Raw genomic sequence first — 19,248 nt, 5'->3', positions numbered from 1 at the left:
CCCCACTTAAAAAAGTTTTTTTTAAAGATATATTTATTTTAGAGACAGAAAGCACATGCATATGAGAGCAAGGGGGAGGGGCAGAGGGAGAGGGAGAGAGAATCCTCAAGCAGACTCCCCACTGAACACAGAGCCTGAGGTGGGGCTCGATCTGAGATCACGACCTGATCCAAAATCAAGAGTCAGCCACTTAGCTGACTGAGCCACCCAGGTGCCCCCAGGCACCCCATTTTTATCTTACACTTTAGGCTGAGTCTTGGGACTGAGATATTTACTGACTGCTCTCAGCTGGGTATCTGCACGGGGCTGGAGAAATATATTCCAAGTGTGTATTATGCTCTGAGCATGCAGAAGGAAGCCTGAAGTTTCAAATCACCCACTGAGGGTGGGGAGGTTCTCAGGTTTTGGAACCCAGAAGAGTGGAAGACATCCTAAGACAAAAGTTAAAGAGATTGGTAAATGTTCTCCCCACAGGAAGGTCTCCCCTCCCATGTGTGCAGGTGGACCAGAGGGCCCCCTTGTGGGAAAACTCAGGGTTTCCCCTCCAGACAGGTCTTTCTTGTACCCATCATGCTCACAAACAAGAACTTGATTTAGACCTGCAATTCCACACCATCGACCATGATAAGAATGATCTTGGCCTGAAAAACTTTCAGAGCAGATATGACTGGTTGCCCATATCCACATCATTAGTGCCCTGGTGGACTGTCTCCTTCTGAGCAGCACTGTTCCCTGGGGGACCTTTAAGATGAGTGAGCCATGAAATGGCCACCCAGGGGATAAAAAAGTTGGGGGGGTGGTGCTGCAGAATGAAGTTACTTACCAGTGACCCTTTGCATTTGAGCCTATGCCTGACAAGGACGATGAATTTGGCCTTGCCATGGTTAATGCTGCCAGAGCTTGGGCTGTGGGGGAAGGAGGGACACCACCAGTGGGCCAACAGGGTGGCTGCCGTGTGGTGAGAGGTCGTTTTCCTGGAAGGTCTGGTTCAAGTTTGAACTCTGCTCCTGCTGCCTTGGGCGAGGCAACCCTCTTCCCCTTGCTGAGCTTTGGTGCCCTCATCTGTTAGAAATGCCTCCTTCACGTGGCTGTGGGGAGGGCACTCGGGAAGCTCTCCTTGGCTTCCCCTAAGGATCTCTCATCCTATTTGATTACAGCTGCCTCATCCAGTCTTAGCGGCAACCCCATGTCACACGTGGAAATCCCGTTATCCCATGAAAATGGTGTGATTCAATGCAATTAGGATAAAGAGGGACTTGGGGATGGCCCTAGTGGTTATGCTGCAGGGGGCCAGCAAGTGGCCTCTTTATTGCCAGGAAGCCCTGGGTGTCTCCCAGCCTGGCTGCTTCCCAGGCTGGTGCTAGGTCTTCTGCTTGAACCTTCTACAAAGCTAGGTATCCCATAGTTCAGGCAAACACTTTTATTACGCTCTTGCCCTGGGGTGTGGGGAGGTTGGTGTTAGTTGTAGGGCCATTCAGAACAAATTAGCTTTGAGCCTGGGAATCTCTTGTTTTAGCTGGAATTTTCATGGCAAGAAAGCCACTGGGGTGACAGCCTTTCCTATACGTTGTCTCATTCGATCCTCAGGACACTCTGATGAGGTAAGCTAGGTAGGCATTATTTTACCTTTTAAATCTCTCTCTATCCTGTGCCCCTGCTACCTTCCTAGTCCAGGCCACTGTCAAATCTTTTTATTAAGCTTTTTTTGGGGTATAACATATTTAGTAAAGTGTACAAACCCTAAATGTGCAGTTGGATGAATTTTTACACCAGTGTGACCACCATCCGGGAAGGAGATAGAGAATATTCCCAGCGTTGGGGCACCTGGGTGGTTCAGTAGATTAAGCAACTGACGAGAGTTCAGTCCAGGTCCTGATCTCAGGGTCATGAGTTCAAGCCCTGTATTGGGCTCCATGCTGGGTATGGAGCCTACTTAAAAAAAAAAAAAGAATATTCCCGGCTTTGCAGCAGGTTCCCTTCTCCTCCACCCAAGGATGACAAGGATTCTGACTGTTCTTCTTATAGAATTCCTTTGCCTGTTTTTGAACTTTGTGTAAATAGACATGGACAGTCTGTCTTCCGTTGGGAGATTCATCTATGTAGTTGTATCAGTAGATCGTTCTTTTTCATTGCTGCATAATGTTCCAGCATGTGGATATACCACGATTTGTTTGCCCATTCTGCAGTTGTGGCACATTTGGGTTGTTCTCAGCTTTTTGCTATTACAAATAAAGCTCACGTCTTTTGCTGGACCTTGTTCCAGGCCATAGGGTATACCTACATTTAACTTTAATACCTATTACCAAAGATTTTTTTCCAAAGTGGTTGTACTAATTTATATTCCTGCCAGCAGTGTGTGAGAGTTCCAGTCACTTGACATCCTCACTAACTAACCCTTGGAGTTGTCACTCCTTTCAGTTCCAGCCATTCTGATGGCTATGCAGTAGACTCTCATGGCGGTTGTGCTTTGTGTTTCTCCGATGATTAACGATGTTGGGCATCCGTTCATTTGTTTATTGCAAGCTACAGTTAAGGCTCTCCCAGAGCACTGGGAAGGACTCCTAACGACCTTCCTGTTTCTGCTGTGGGCCTCTCTAATCTCGTCTGCCCCGCACCTCTGCAGCCAGTGGTGTACCTAACATGTATGTTGGATCACGTTACTCTCTTGCTTAAAACCCATCTGTGGCATTTTCTTGCCTTTTGGATCAAGGGCCAGTCCTTGACCTGTCTGCACCTGTCCAGAACCCCTGCCCATCTCTCCAGATTCATCTATATCATTCTCCCCCTTACACTCCAGCCACCCTGGCCTCCTTTGGGCATGTGAGTTGTTCCCAGTTTTTGGCTATTACAAATAAGCTCATGTCTTTCTCCTTCTCTGCATCCAGTGCATTCTATAATTATATACCGATGTGACTATGTGGTTGACGGCTGTCTCCGCTACAAGACTACAGGCTTCAGAGGAGAAAGCCTGGCACTTGTCTTGCTCGTTATTGTGTCTCTGGTGCTATATTACACTACATTAGTGCCCGACATATAGTAAGTCCTCAATTTATAATTGTTGAATGAATAAATATGGTCTTAGTTTACAGATGAAGCAGCTGAGGCTCTGAGAGGAAAAATGCCTTCAGGTCACACATCTGGGGCTAGAAGCCAGGTTTCCTGATGATTCCCTGCTCTATCCGCCGCCGTCCCCATGCCTCTGATAAAACAAAGCACTTTCTGGTCCCTTTCGCACAATTCTAGTGTAAGGAGTACTATGTTATGATTCTTGTTGTTGTTATTGTTATCATCTCCCCAAGGCAGCTCCCAGGAGGTGGTGATGGGGTCTGTTTCATTCACCACTGGATCCTCAGCACCCAGTACAGTGCCTGGAATATCAGAGATGGTTAACATCGCTTAGACTGAGAGTTGACTATTGGCGCACTGAAGCATTGTTAGTATGGACCAGCATATGGGACAGTCCACATGTTTTCATTTTGCTGGGATTTTTATGGGACTGATTATTGCTCAAATTAGGAAGCTCGGTGGCAGGTACCTGGAAATTGGTCATGGGCTAAATGGCATTCGCTTGAACCTCAATCATCTACCACTGCCTCGGGCTGCACCCAGGCAAGTCGGCTTTCATTTGGCCTCTTGGGTAAAGAGTTGGCTTGTACCAGGAAGCTGGAAACAAGAGGGCACTCCAAAGGCCACAAGGCACCTACCAAAGAGAATTAGGACTTTGCTCATTGTTGGCAAGCAAATTGATGCTGCTCATTGCAAATGGATCTTATTTGCTCACCATCAAGTCTTATCTGCTCATCCAAGCGGGTCTTGCTGCCGTGCTGCTTGGCAGCAGATGGGTCCCGGGGATGGCAGCTCCATGGAAGTAATAAAGTGGCGTTTCTTTTCCAATTGTCTCTCATTGAGACCTCTCGGTAATTCAGATGGATTGTCCTGTAGTCCAACGCAGGGACTGACTGAGTGAGGTTTGTCTGGGCCAGGATTTTTATTACTGTCTCAGGAACGGAGTGCTGCACACAGCAAGGGTGGTCCTGAGCTGCTCAGGGACCCTGTCCTTTCCAGGCAGGGGCCAAGGCCTGCGTGTAGGGGATGTGAGGAGACAGTGGAACCAGGCTTCTGGACTCCAGATGCCTCCCCAGGAACAGTTCTGGAACAGTTCCCGTCTCTGCCTCTGCCGTGACCGTGGTCCTTCTAATTCCCAATTCCCCGTGGCTTTGGTCTTTGTCTGCAATGGCAATGGCTCCTCCAGCCTCTAAGAACTACCCAGCTGGGAGTCCTAACGTGCTTCCAGCAGTGCAGTCCCTCCTTTCCTGCTTTGGCTTGGCCCAAGCTCCGGGGGCTGGCCTCCACCCAGGCAGAGAAGGTGGGGGAGGAGGGAGGGAGAAACAATAACTCCTTAGTCCTGAGCTGTCTTGTGTTTAGGAGCAGGGAGACACAGGGGTTCTGGGGTGCTGAGGGTGAAGCTGGGGTCTGACAGGGTACTGCATACCCCCTCACGCCAGTAGCTGAGCCACCAGCCCGAATCTCTGCTCAGCTCAGAACCCTCCAGTAAGTCCTGTGTTTAAAGGCCCAGGGCCTGGCCTGCCCCTGGGAACAAGTTCAGCCTTGGCCCCCTCAACCCCCTTCCTTTCAGTTTCTGTGCATTTTTAGTTCTCCTCCTGGTCCTGTCTCTTCTCTCACCCCCCCCTTCTACAGCCCCATCCCCGCAGACCCATCTACCCCTCAACCCCATCCGACTGCCAATTGAAAAGGCCTGAAAATAATGTGAAATAATATAGTTTATCACCCAGAGGCTGCTGACAGGCAGCACGGCCACCTCTGAAAACAGGCAGGGAGGCTGGGAGGGCGAGGAAATTATAGGCTGCACAAAGGAGAAAAAGTTAAAGTGAGAGCTCCATAAAAGAAAGTGGAACTATTATGCTGCAAAATGCCAACTCATTACAAAGCGGCCAAATAAGAGAGAAATACGGCCCTGCCTGTAATAGCAGTTTACAAGGGAACATTGTAGAGCAACAGAAGAGACGCTGCTATAATTTGCTCTAACAACTCCAATTATCCCTTTTATTGATTTGGCAACACATTTAATAGGAGTAGCCACACCTCTTCTGTTACAAATCATTAAAGGTGTTGAACGGTGTAATTTTAAAATTGTCCTCCTACGGTTGTCAGTGTGACAGCATAATTCCCCCTGATTTCGGCTATGTAAACACCGAGGCACGGTCATTTCCCCCTTACAAGGCCAGAGATGTTGTCAGCCTGGGGTTTTTGTGCAGAAACATCCATTTAATACATATCTTTTTTCCCCCAGCCGGCTCTCCTAATTGCAGAGAGGTTTGTTTAGTTTTTGTGTTCCCCCCCTTCTCTCTCTCACGCTTTCCCTCTTCTCTTCCAAGTAGGAGGTGTGCGTGTGTGTGCGCGTGCCTCTGTGTGTGTGTGTGTGTGTGTGTGTGATGGGGCTAGTGGAGGGAGGGAAATAAACAGGCTGTTCGGCCTTCCCTTTCTTCCTAGGCAGCCTTAATCACCGCTTAAGTCTGGGCCCCGCACTTAACATCCGGGGGGCAGGCCCTGCGCGCCCCCGCCCGCGCGCCCCCGCCCGCGCGCCCGCGTGAGCGGACGGCGCACACGCTCTCTGGGCAGGACCAGCGCGCCCCCGGCGGCCGAGCTGAGCCGCCCGAGGGGTGGAGGGAGGCCGGGTGGAGGGCAGCCGCGCGGGCTCGGCGCGGGTGTTGGGGTCGGAGTCCGGGTGGGCTAGAGGCCCGCGGGGTGCGCGGGGAATCGCAGCGTCGGAAGGGCTGGGGCGAGGGATGCCCAGGCAGGGCGGTGGCCGGTAGGAGAGGGCAGCGCGGAGGGTGGGGTTGGGGGGACAGGTGGCTGGAGAGGCCCCGATGTTGAGGGGGACGGAGCGGGGAGGGGAGGGTATGCCCGTCGCCCGCCTCTTGCCTCTTTTTCACGCGCGGTGCCCTGATGGAGCCCTGCTTGGGTTATTTACCCTTGGGTCGGTCTCCCTCGCCCACCTACCAGCTCCTTGGGGGAGTTTTGTGGGGTTTAGTCACCAATGCATCCCAGTAAGGAGGTCTCAACAGACATCTGTTGAACGGACAGGGCAACTCGGTGCCCAGGAGGAGTCCGAGCAAATGCGGGGAGGAAGGGCTCAGGCGGTGGGAGGGGGCGAGCAAAGGGCAGGGTGGCTTGTTGGTGTCCGACCCTGTGCCATGAGGTGGGGCTGTGTGGGGGTGGCTGGGGCAGGCTCATGTCCTCCTTCTTGCCCCTAAGACCGCACCCAAACCAGTTTCAGCCCCCTGTGTGTGGGCTGTGTTCACACCTGCCAGGCACCACACGCTCCTACTAGAAAGCGTTGGCCAGGGGCTGCGGTCGGGGGAGGGGCGTGCTTTGTCCAGCCAGGACAGCATTCCGAATCCACCTCTGAGAAATCTTTGGGCAAGTTCCCCTACCTTGACTCTTCCTCTGTATGATAGAGCTGGGCCTGCAGCCTCTCTGAGGGGGTGCTACTTCGGCTGAGGGCCAGTGGGCCAGGCTTCTAAGCCGGGGATCAGAATGAAGCAGACAGCCTGCACACACAAGCCCTGTGGCCTTGAACTCCTGCTCCGTACCATTGGAATTGGACTTAAGCTGCAGGAGGAGGGATTTAAGTTAGACCTAAAGAATGTTGGCTCTAAGGACTCCAGGGTTCCAGATCAAGTGACTGGGGACTTTCCTAAGGTCAGGAGAGCCCCTTACTCTGCACTGGGCCAACTGAAGAGCTCTCGATTTGGGGAAGGGGGCTGCTGCCTCTGGCATGGTCATCACGGAGACTGCAGGAGCTGGGCCCTCAGCCTTGGCTCCCAGGACGGTTGGGGGATGGGAGGCAGCCCCAGCAGCTACCATCTCCCTGTCATCTGCCCACACATCTGTGGACCTTGTTTGCCTTCACCAGGGCCTGGCTGCCCACCCCCCACCTGAGCCTGCTGCACCCCTGAAGGAGAAAACTTAGCTCTCCTTAAGCCCCACTCCCTCCTCCTCACAGGAGAAGGCTTTGGGTCTGCTGTCTGTACCCCTGCAAGGCCAGGGCGGCGGGCGTGCGTGCACATCCGTGGCCACCTCTTTCTCGTGCTGTAAGCACTTCTGTGTGTCTCCGCTTCTGCCTTCCTCCTCAGCACCTCTGGGTTTCTCTTTGGGTCTTTTTCTCTCTGGCTGTCTTTCTGTGCTTTTCTGGACTTCTTTTCATCTCTGTGTTTTTTGCTCACTGTATTGTCGTTGCCATTATCATGCCGGCTCTCTCCCACCAGACCGTGCGCTCTGTGGGGGCGAAGACTGTCTTTTATCTCGCTGTGCCTGCCCGTAGTGGGCGCCTCATACATTTCTGGGGAGTAAGTGGGTGGGTATCGGACTCTGCCCAAGAATCCTCTGGTATCTGCTTGCACCCTTCTGCGTCTCTGCGCATCTCTCCGAAGCTAGTTTTGTGGCTCTGTTCAGCGGTACCCGGTTTATTCTCAGGCGTATGTGTATTTCTTGGGGGGTATTTCCCCTCTCCTTGTCCTTGACTTCAGGTCTGTTGCTCTGCCTAAATGTCTCTGTGCCGCACGCCTGCAGGTCTCCGAAGGGTGCTGTGCTGTGCGCTGTGTGCAAAGCAGGTGTCCTTCCTGGGCGTTCCCGTTGGGGGAACTGGACTTCCAAGTCTGCCCCTCTCTCCACCTAGGTGAGCTTCTCTCAGACTCTTCATCCCAAGAGGCTGTGAGCACCTGAAACTGCTCACCTCCCTCTCAGCCTTGGATGGGGCGAGCTGTGCTCCTCTCTATCTCCTCTCACCATGACCCCAATCACAGCACCTGCCCTTCTCTAATTGGCCGATGTCAGTGGAAGGGGGAGGGAAGGCTGATGTCCAAGGAGGAAATCCCATTAGGGGAGCCCGAGCCAAGTTATTAGTGGTTAAGATGTAATTGGAGTTAGTGAATAATCTCATTCGATTCATCTCATATTTATGGCGCACCCAGCTGTGTGACCTTGGGTGAGGTGCTTCACCTCTCTGATGAAATAAGACCTCAGTGTTTGCCAAGGCATTCTGAGTCCCTGAAGCTGGAAGGAATCTCTACTGAACTCTGATAAATTGCTGCAGCCCCTCTCCTGGGATAGACTCAAACCTTGTCTCCGAATTATTTGTGTGGTTGCCCGAGTTCCCCTCCAAAACTCTGCGCTTCTCTGCGTTCCTTATCCCCACAGTTAAGTGCCTTGCACCCAGTGGGTGGTTTTTCAGTGTTCTGAGTGGGTGACCGAATGATTGAATGCCAGGCACTGTGATTAATGTCAAAGAAATAGAATTCCAAGACCCTGCACTTAAACAGCTCACAGTTGGGTGATGGTGAGGGGGGAGAGGACCCTGCCCTGTGCTAGCTTTGTGAACTGAACTGAAGTGAATTCCTCAGCCTCTTTGTGCCTCTGTTTCCTCATTAATAATAGACAAGTAATAATGGCTACCACACAAGGGTTTTATGAGCGTTAGATGAGATCGTGTGTATAGTTAACTCCCTGATGCAGTGGTGGCACTTAGTGGATGTATATTCTTCCTCTGTTCCTAAGTGGAGAAGGGGCACGAACCCCACAGATATCAGTAGGAGAGAAATCAGTGCTGGGTGGGTTTTTGGATGGAGGGTGGGGAGTGGGGAATCTGGTACTGGCAGGTAGATCTTGCTTTCTTGTGCCCTGTGGGTTTTTTGGCTTCTTTTTCTCCTCCTCCCTTCCCCAACACACATGAAGATAGCAGGTGCTCAGAAAGTACTTGCTGAATCGATGAATAAAATGAAACCTATTTTTGTGGGGGGGGGGCTAAAGACAGCAGACCCTGAATTAGGCTCTTCAATGGAATCACGTGGCATCTTTAAAAAAATCCACTTTCCCACTCCCAGCTTCTGAAATCCGCCCCCCACCCCCCAACAAATTGGTTTAGAATCTCCAGGCTTGGGTTCAAAATTCAGTATTTTTTAAAGTTGCCCAAAGTGATTCTGACATGTGGACAATTTGGGATACCCTGGCTTGAGACATGACCAAGATTATATATGTTTAATGTACAATTGACAATAAAATAAACACTAAATATTATTATTTGAACGTTGTTTATAAAAACCTGCGTTTAGGGCGCCTGGGTGGCTCAGTTGGTTAAGCGACTGCCTTCAGCTCAGGTCATGATCCCAGGGTCCTGGGATCGAGTCCCGCATCGGGCTCCCTGCTCTGCGGGGAGCCTGCTTCTCCCTCTCCCACTCCCCCTGCTTGTGTTTCCTCTCTCGCTGTGTCTGTCCCTGTCAAGTAAATAAATAAAGTCTTTAAAAAAAACAAAAAACAAAAAAAACACCTACGTTTACACCCTGTGTTCCACTCCCATGTCTCCTCAGCTACACTGGGGGTCATTTTCAGGGTAACACTTGGGTCAGGGTGAGGAAGGATGAATATTTAAGTGGGGCTCGGCGTTGGGACTTTGTGTCCAGGCCACAGACACAAAGAGGGTGAAGGGGAAAACGAGCAGCCTGGAGGTTCTCTGCAGAGCTTTAGACCTTGGAGCAAGCTACTAGCCCTCACCTCCTAGAGCCTCCAAAGAGCTTCTCCTGAGCACCCCCTTGCCAGCCTTGGGAGGGGACACAGGGGCTGGAGAAAGCAGCTTTACCCCCTACAACATGGCTGGGCTAAGATAAAGGGCAAAGGTAGGAGGAGTAACTTAAAAAAAAAAAAAAGAAGAGTGAGTGAGTGAAAGCTGCTTTGTGGAGATTTGAGATGTTTTTGTGTTTTGGGCATCCTTGGTTTATTGTGTCCGTTACGCTTGTCATTACAAGGCATTGCTTCTTCTACTCAGAGTGACCAATACATAATGGGTCCCTACCATGTGCTAACCCAACCCTGTAAGGCACAGATCATTATTGTTTTCTATTAAACAGATGGGGACTGAGGCTCAGAGACATTGACCTGCTTGAGTTTACACAGCTAACAAGAGGAAGAGCTGAGAGGTGACCCCAGATCTTCTGACCGCAAGGCCCATGCTTTTACTTCATGCCTTCCTGGAAAGGGCCCAAGCCAAGGGATCAGGGAATTCTTTTAATGTGGCTAAGCTCCAGCAGGGATACAACTGTCTGAGTCTAGATCACTGCCTTGATTCCCTTCATTGACTAATGGCTTTGGCTGGTGGAGCCTGGGGAGAGAGGACCAGCTCTTGGGCCAACCCCATTCTTCTTCTGGGCCCTCATACCCGCATCCTTCTCCTGAGTGACCCCTCTTCAAGTGGGTGTCTGGTGCTCACAGAAGGTCTCCTCTCCCCCACCTTCTTCCCCTGCCCTGTTCCATTTGACTTCATTCATTCATTCATTCATTCATCTCTCCACCCACCAAATCGCTCAGCAAACATTCATCCAGCTTGACTAGGCTCTGTGCTGGCATGGGCATCCAGGCCTAGGGAAGACCTGGCCCTGGCCCTGGCCCTTTTTAGGCGCTCTCAAGCAAGAGAGGGCAGTGAATTCAATGCCAATACACTGGGATTGGCACCCTGCAGGAGAGACAAGGGCAGAGGAGGAGGAACCAGCTTCCAACCAGACCCTATGAAAATTGGTCTTTTTATGTTGCATGGGACAAGTTTCAGCTGGAATGGCTAGAAGTGGCCACAGTGTGGCACTTGGGGGACACCGGCTGTTTGGATTGTCTTGAGGATGTCATCTGGTCAGTGGCCTGGACCGCTGGCCACCCTGGGTTGCAGGAACCCCACCCCCCCAATCTGTCCCTAGTGCCTTTCAGAAGGCTTCAGGCCCCTCAAAATGATCTGTCCTTTGAGAAGGACTTTTCCTCCTTCTAGGCTGTGTTCTTCCCTAGAATTCTATTCTCCCAGTGTGTATGCAGATGTGTGTGTGTGAGAGCGAGAGAGAGAGCGAGAGAGGGAGAGCAGGAGGGAGAGAGAAGGAGCATCCATCTTTTATATCCCATCTCTACTTCTCCTCCATCGCTGGTCTTAGGCAGTAGATGGAGAGTGGGAGCCCCGTTCTAGGCGGAGAGCCCCATCCCTGCCTTCTGCAGGAGCACAGTGCCTCAGTTGCCACAGTAGATCCTTCCTCCTTCAGGAAGCTTGCAGCCCGGTGGGGAAGAGAAGACATGCTTGTTTTGCATGACTTGAGAGCTCTCCTCAGAGCCTAGAAGGAGCCAGGGGGAGAAGAGGCAAGAAGTAGAGGAGGAATAAAGAAAGGCCTTGACTGTGGGAAGACCTAGGGAAGAAGCATGGGATGAAAGGCCAACGGCTGTCACCTCCCTGGAAGACAAGGACCAGGGACCTTTGGCAGGCACAAGACTCCCCCCTCGCCCCTCCCCCCCAATGGGTGCACCTCCAGGGCCAGAGTCTAGGCTGTGTCCCCCATGGGGGCAGCATGGGTGTGGGGGGAGTTCTGAGATCTCAAGGCCAAGGGGTTAAGCCAGCAGCAGAAAAGTTTGTGGTGTCAGCCCTTTCCTATCTGCCTCTCCCTTGTCCTGCGTGCCCCCCCCGCCCCCACCCCAATCCTCCTCCTGTCCTGCTCCTCCTCCCTTTTCCATTTGGAAGAAGGAGGCTTGCTGTCTTTGTATTTTAACTGTAGCAAAAAGATTAAATTGTTTACGAGCCGGGAGCCTCGGCTGGCTGGATGAGCCGGAAGAGACAAAGATAGACATTCTAATTCTCCCCTGTTCTCCGGGCCTCCGTCCCCCTGGCGGCTGCTAATTCTTTTATCTGCCCCCAACACTCCAGGCATTATGTGCATTCATAAAAAAAGGGGGGGGAGAGTGGAGAGAGCCCTCGCCGAAGCCAGCAAAATTACTGTTCTCTGCGCGGATTCTCCGATAGCAATCTCTTGAATGCTGATTACTTTTTCCCCCTCTCCCGTGCCTCCTCCCCCCTTCCCCAGCACCCAACATAAGTTGGTCTTTAACCCTTTATCTTTAGCAAGCAGAAAGACACGGAAAACATCTCACTCAGTGGGTGGAAAAAAAAAAAAGCAAGGCGGGGGAGGGAGAGGGAAAAAAAAAAAAAAACAAACCCCAGCACGGAGAAGAATTACTGTTATCTTCCCACCAGAAGAGGAACAGCAGAGATAAGGGAGGCCTGAAGAATTAGAAGAAACGCAGCATTGGGGGCTCTGAATTCGCGCCGAAGCTGGTTGTATTTGTCTGTCACGGGGGTTCATAATTTTCCGAGGTTGTTTTGATAGACTTATTGTGCGGACCGCGTAGAAAGCTCATCAGCATTTGTTGCCTCTGAGCATTATTGTCAGAGGTAACTGCGTGTCTATAGACTGGGGGACATAATGGCTGAAGCAGAAAGCAGATAAAGCCTGGGCCCTTCTCATTAAGGACTATCTCTGCCTCTGCAGACCGGCTGGGATTGAGTGACCTGGGCAGCTGCACAGGGCCTACGTTATGCCCCAGAAAGCGAAAGGCGGCGGCGGGACCAGGCAGCCCAGTGTGCACCGCCCCAGGGGCTCTGTCCTCGGCAACCCCCCCCCCCCGCCCCAGCAGCTCGGAGGGCGCCCCCCGCATGAGGGGGTGGCCCCGGGGCTCGCTGAGCTGCAGGGTTTGTGGTACCGCAGTGTGTGTGGGGGGGGGTGGAGGCAGTTCTTTGGTTCAGATGAGGTCCAGAGAAGGGGACCACTGTGCTTGAGGCCTCGCAGTGAGCGGGGGGCAGAGCGGGTTCTTCAGATTCTGGCAGCTTCCACCTTGGTCGGTGCCTCACAGGGGGAGTCAGTGAGAGGCAAGCTTCCCTTAGCGCAGATCACTGTCCCCGCATGTGCCGGGAGGGGTGGGGTGGGGGGCTTATGCTCTCTTAGCACCTAGGACCTGTGGGCCTCTCTCCCTCCGCTCCTCCCTTCCTCTAGCACATTCTTTTGGAGTGCCTGTGAGGAGCCAGGTGCTGTGGAATGCCGCAGGTGTGTTTTCTGTGTAAACCCACTGGCCATCTCCTTCCCTCCGTCTACCACGGAACCACCCTCCTTCTACCTCCCTCTTTCCCCAAAAAGCCAGCAAAGTGGAGTGGATACATCTAGGCAGAGAGGCTCATATATGTCCTCAAGCCAAGTCCTAAAGCCAGGCTGGGATCAAGCCATATACTGAGAGTGGAGGCTGGGGTCCGCAGAAGAGGGCTCTGTGTAGCCTGGGGGTGGGGGGTGGGGGTGCTCTCTCTCTCTGGCCCTTCTCCCATCTGTGAAATTGTGGATAATAATGTCGCCCGCCTCACGGGGTGGTTGTAAGGACAGATGAGAACATTTATTTAAGAAAGTTTGTTAGCACAACGCCTGGACATACTCAGTGCTCAGTAAACCTGTTATTACCTTCACGGTGGCTGTCCCTCTGTGTCTCTCAGGCCCAGTGCGTCCTCCGGCATCTGGCCAAGCCTGTGGGGCGGGGGGCCTCTGGGGGGAGGTGTCTCGGCTGTAAGCGAATGCTTTGTTCTTGTCTTCTGCTCCCAAAAACGTGAGGCCTTGGTGTTTCCTGAGCCCATCCTTCTCAGTTGGCTGATGAGAAACAGGCCCAGAGAAGGAAAGGACTGGCCCAGGGCACACAGCAGTTCCCAGGCAGAGCTGGACAAAGGACAGCAGCTCACAGCTCTTGGGGAGTGGCTTCGGTTTCTGCCTGGGAGGCTGGCCAGGCAGGAGAGAACACTGGTGCTTGTAGCCACAGCGGACAGAGAGGACCCAAGGCCCTGCCCCTGGCGCAGGGGCCCTGAGCCCATAGCTGAGGCCATTCAGGTCTGCAGCTTATGTGGAATGACCTGGGCCAGGCTCAGGAATGTGAACACTTTTAGCAGTTGATTGATCTGCATTTGGTTGGCTCAGGCCAACTGAGAAGGGCCAGGGTCAACAACATAGGGATTTAGTGCTGGGGGTGGGTAGGGCAGGGGGAGGATGCAGTCAGGTCAGGAGGAGGGGCCCCAGGCAGGGTATGCTTATGGGGGAATATGGTCACCTCAGGGTCGCTGGCCACAGAGTCTGCAGTGTGGACAATGGGGAGCCACCAGACACAGCTTCTCCTGGTATAGCGGAGCCCCAGCATTGCCCCACGCACCCCTCATGGACACTTGGCCAGAGTCGGAAACTGGGCAGAGGGTAGGTTAAGGGACTCAGCATCCATTGAGCACTGCCTACATGCCACAAGCCGTACCTGTCTTCTGTCATCCTTACTAGCTTTGGGCCTCCTTAATGCCCTAAGAGGAGGGTGTCACTATCCCCAGTTTACAGCGAGGAAACGAAGACCCGGAGAGGCATAGTAACAGGCTTAAGATCACAAAGTTAGTAAATCAGAACCGGGACTTAAATCCAGGATTCCCTGACTCCAGAGTCAGGATTCATCTCTCTCCATCTGCCCCATATCTTTGGGGTTCACAGACCTTTCCTTCCTCCCTTCCGCCCTTCCCTCCTTCTTCCTTCTGTTAGGCAACACTTACCATGCCCTAGGCATGGTATTGGGTGGGTAGTACGCCGCCCAGCACTCCAGGACTAGCGGGGAAGATTGTCAATGTCAAGTCGGAGAGGGAGCCAACAGGGTAAGGAAAGGAGGGTCCAGGGGACAACTGAATCAAAGCTTCAAGATCAGAAGGCAGACAAGGTGGTAGGGGCATTCCAAGCAGAGGGAACAGCCTGTACAAAGACCTGGAGGCAAGGAGGAACGTGGAATGGATGTTGAGCTGGGAGCTGGGTGTCGGGGTGGGCAGGTTGGGCTGGGCCTTATCCAGTGCACCGCTGGGAGCCCCCATGGGTCCCAAATAGCTTGGAACTCCCACCTTCTGGAAATTCGGGCTCTGCCAATGACTGCTACCCTCCTCAACCCTGCCCTCCTCAACTGTCACTGGTTCAATGAGAAACTGATTCCTGATGGCAGAACGTGGCAGGAGTGACAGAACGCCGAGCGGAAGGAACATAGACTCTGGAATGCCTGGCTCTCGTGGACTGAGATTCAAATCTCCACCTCAAGCTGCGTGGCCTTGGGAGCCAGGAGTGTAATCTCCTTCGACTCAGTTTTCTAATCTATAAAGTGGGGACAACATCTACCTCACAGAAGTACTGCAAGGATTACCTGAGGATGGCATAATGGGCCTGGCACGTGGCGGCCTTGAAACAGAAGCCATTTCTCCCTTCCTCCCCCTCAGCCCCGCATGCTGCCAGTGTTCTGGTTAGGGCCAGTGTATTGTGGTGCCTCTGTCCTTGCCCTTCTCGGGGGGAGCTCACCTGCAGGGCTCACCCTCCTTGAGTGCCCAGGAAGCTCTATGGTTTGGGTCACTCATTGTCTCCTGGTGTCCAGGCACTCCTACTTCTCTTTCTTGCTTTTGCTGACGATGACATCATGGCATCCATCCCAGCCTGCCCTCCTTGGCAAGACACCTAGCATTTTTAAAAATAATTTTATTTTATTTAAATTCAATTAATTAACATATAGTAGATCATTAGTTTCAGAGGTAGAGTTCAGTTATTCGTCAGTGGCATATAACACCCAGTGCTCATTACATCACATGCCCTCCCTAATGCCCATCACCTGGTTACCCCATCCCCCAGGACACCTGGCATTTGCGCCCCATCCCTGTTCCCCAGCACAAATCCCGTCAGCCCAACTTTGCTGTGGCCAACGTCCCTGGACATAGCTTTACCTGCCTAGACCTATGGACTGTTCCCTCGACCTTCCTGCCTCTCCAGGCCAGACATGTCCCTTGTCCATGTTTCAATTTTGCTCCTTGTGACAGACCTAGCTTCGGGGGGGTCCTGGCCCCTGGAAAGCCTTAGAGTCATCCTGCAGTTTAGATTGGGTGGACGGGTAGATTTAGGCCATCCTGGTGGCCAGTGGGCTCTGAATGAGGAAAACGGCAGGGACAGTTCAACCTAGTGGAGAGAATTCTAGCTAAGGATCAGGAGATTTGATGGAGCCCTGACTAACCTGCTGTGTGTCTGTGTTAAATCACCAGCTCTCTCTGGGCCTCAGATTATTAACCTGTAATCGGAGATGATCCATCTCTAAAGCCTGATCTGGCTCTAACGGTCTGGGATTCAAGAGGGGAAGGGCCAGAGGCCACAGCAAAGGTCAGGTCGAGAGCCCCTTCCTCTGGGGCAGTGCAGGGGGGCAGCGGGGAAGCCACCCTCCCCCCCCAGCTCAGCCCCACCCTTGCTGGCTCCGAGACCGCTCCCTCCGCAGGATTTACAATGGGCTGAATTCATTTGCATGACAAAATTGGCTCGGGTATCCAAGTGTTGCGGGAAGACAAGTGTAACATTACGCAGAACAAGCAGCCGGGAGGAAGGTTACCGCTGCCTACAATGAGGGAACAAGCAGCCCACCCACCCGCTGCTTCTGCCAACCTTTCATCCGCTAGCGGAGTGGGGGGTTGCCCTGGGGCGGTGTCAGGGGCGGGTGTGGGGGAGGGGAGGAGATGGCATCTGCCCAAGGATCTGGGGTGGGGGGACTCCTGCTCCCAGTGTCTTCCCACCATTAGGGTGAGGAGGTTTCTTTGCTATTTCTAAATGCCTACACCTTTTAAGTGGCTGCCAGGTTAGTTCCCCACTCTCAGGACTTGATAACATAAAAATTTTCTGAACCATTATCCATGCCATCATCCACCCATCCACTCCCTCATCCATTCATTCACTCACTCATCCATACATCCATAATCTGTCCATCCACCTACCTACCCACTCATCCACCCATCCAGCCAGCCATCCATGCACCCACCCTTGCCAGTCACCAATCCATCCTTCCACATGCCCACCCACTCCTACCCACTCACCCTATGCTCACCCATCTACCAATCTGTCTGCACACCCCTATACACCTATCCACCCATCCTTTTATATACCTACCCATTCATCCTTCCATCAGTCCATTCATCCATCCTATCATCAATTCACTCATCCACCCATCCACCCACCTACCTATCCATCCATCCATCCACGCACCCATCCACCTACCCATCCATCCACCCATCCACCTATCCACCCATCCATCCTATCATCAATCCATTCATCCATCCATCTGCTCATCAATTCACTCATCCACCGATCCACCTACCTACCTACCCATCCATCCATCCATCCATCCATCCACCCTTCCACTCATTCATTCATCCTTCCACATGCCCACCCACACCTACTCAGCCACCATCAGGGATACACTCATTCCTCCACCGATCTGTCTGCCCATCCATCCACTGATCCATCCACCAATCCATTCATTAACTCACCTATCCTTCCTTCCATGTCTCTAACAAAAACAGATATTGGACACTTTTTATGTGCCAGGTTAAGCTCCAGACATTTCTCTGTGCCTTAACCTACTCCTCAATAAAATAGGGATAATAATAGTATCTGCCTCACAGGGTTGATCCTGGCCCAGAGTAACTTCTATGTAAGTGTTTTCTACCATTACTCTTATTAGGCACTGGAGATGTAAAGGTAAATAAAATATAGTTGCTGCCCCAGAAAAAATCACTGTCTTTGGTGGGGAAAGGTGATATAAGAACATTGGTGTTACAGTCCTATGTGGGATGTGCTCTATTATAGGGAAGTATAAGGGACTGTAGGGGGTCAGAGCTGTGGCATCTTGTCTCATCTGTGACTCTGCTTGGGAGGTAGGTCGGGACAGGAAGTATTGTTATCCGTCTCCCTGGGTGACAAATGAAGAAACTGAGGCTTAGGAAGGCCAAAGGACTGTCCATGACCCCACTCCCGCAGAGCCACCAGGACTGAATGCTGTGTCTTCTGATCTGGGGACATCCCAGTGGCCTGGGCCATGCTCTCCCTGTCCCCTTCAGTCTGCTTCAAAGCTGACTCCCGGTGCATGAACAACACCTCACCATCCAGACCCCAGAGGAAGAGGATGGCTGAGCTCTAAGGCGCCACCCATTCTGAGCCTCTCATGTAAGGTAAAGAGGACAGTGGCCAAATGAGATGGGTCAGCTCAGGAGACCGGAATGGGGGAGGGGAAGGTGGACATCCGTTTGGTCTTTGGAATGGCTGCCTGAGCAATGAGTTGCTGGCTAGGCTGCAGCAGGTGGTGATGCCAATGGTAGAGGAGGATCAACCCGTGAAAACCCAGGGCAGCACATTTGATCATTTATCATTATAACGCTCAGATCCTAACCAACAGAACTGCCCCTGGCCAGGCGGTCATTTCCTTCTCCCGAAAAGTCTGAAAATATTAGAGAAAGCAGAGTGTGATAGAAGGAGGGTGGCTTTTGGAATGTTTCAGGCCCGGGTTCGAATCGAACGTCACCTAACACTATCTGTATGATCTCAGGCAAGTCACTGAACTTCTCTGAGGCTGGTCTGAAAAGTGAGACTAATACACCTCCATCCCAATATTCTGGGACAATTAAGTCATAATCACCAATACTTATAATGGGCTTACTACATCTTTCTCACAACAAACTCATATGATGGTCTTTTAATTTTTTTAAATCAAGATTTATTTTGGAGTAATTTTAGATTTACAGAAACACTGCAAAGATAGTACAGAGAGTTCCTTCCAACCCCTCCCCCATTCCAGAAACACTGGGTTGGTCCCGGGCTCCCTGCTCTCTCACTAAAGGGCCCCACAGGCTGGATCCCAGCCTCCGCATCTGCATCCTGCTCCCGTCTGGGTGACAGCCAGGAGCCAGTGGAGAGGCAGCTCTTGGAGAGTACTTTATACAGAGCAGAAATTGATGGAGCAGTTCTGGATGGCGATGGTTCTGTCCAGGCTGGCTGGCTGGTCAGTGCTTACTAGTGGGTATACAGTAGGTGCTCAATAAGAATTTTGTTAAATAAACAACAAATGAGTGAATGAAGTACAGGGCATTGGGCTTTGTGTCGAAGACTGAATTCAGGCACTTCTAGGAGCTTTTCCAAATCTAAAAGTTGAGAATTCTAAAATGACTGCTCTCTTCCCTGGCCAGGCTCCCTTTTCCCTTGAGAAATGGTAATCACCTGTCTGTGTCTTGCATTCCGTTAGGTGCTCAGTGGATGATACTCATGCTGATATCTCTATGGACATTTTCCCTTGGTCTCAATTTCATCTCCACTTATGTCAATTTTGTTTTACCTTATTGTGGGTTTCTTGCAAGCTGCCTCAGATCTTTAAGGGGTGTGTGTGGGGGGGTACGATGGTACATAAAGAACCCCATGAGTTAATCATGGATGGTAATGATGGTGGCATGTGTTGAAGGCGAGGTGGGCGAGGTGGGTAGGTGGTCCCCCACCTCAAGATTCTCGGGGGCCCTCCCTTTGGAGGTTCTTTTTTGTA

The sequence above is a fragment of the Mirounga angustirostris genome, unplaced genomic scaffold (assembly GCF_029215605.1).
Source record: "Mirounga angustirostris isolate CCGP_5_RB_7025 unplaced genomic scaffold, mMirAng1.0.hap1 SCAF_17, whole genome shotgun sequence".
In the NCBI taxonomy this organism is placed as follows: domain Eukaryota; kingdom Metazoa; phylum Chordata; class Mammalia; order Carnivora; family Phocidae; genus Mirounga; species Mirounga angustirostris.
Note: the sequence above shows the minus strand (reverse complement) of the source record.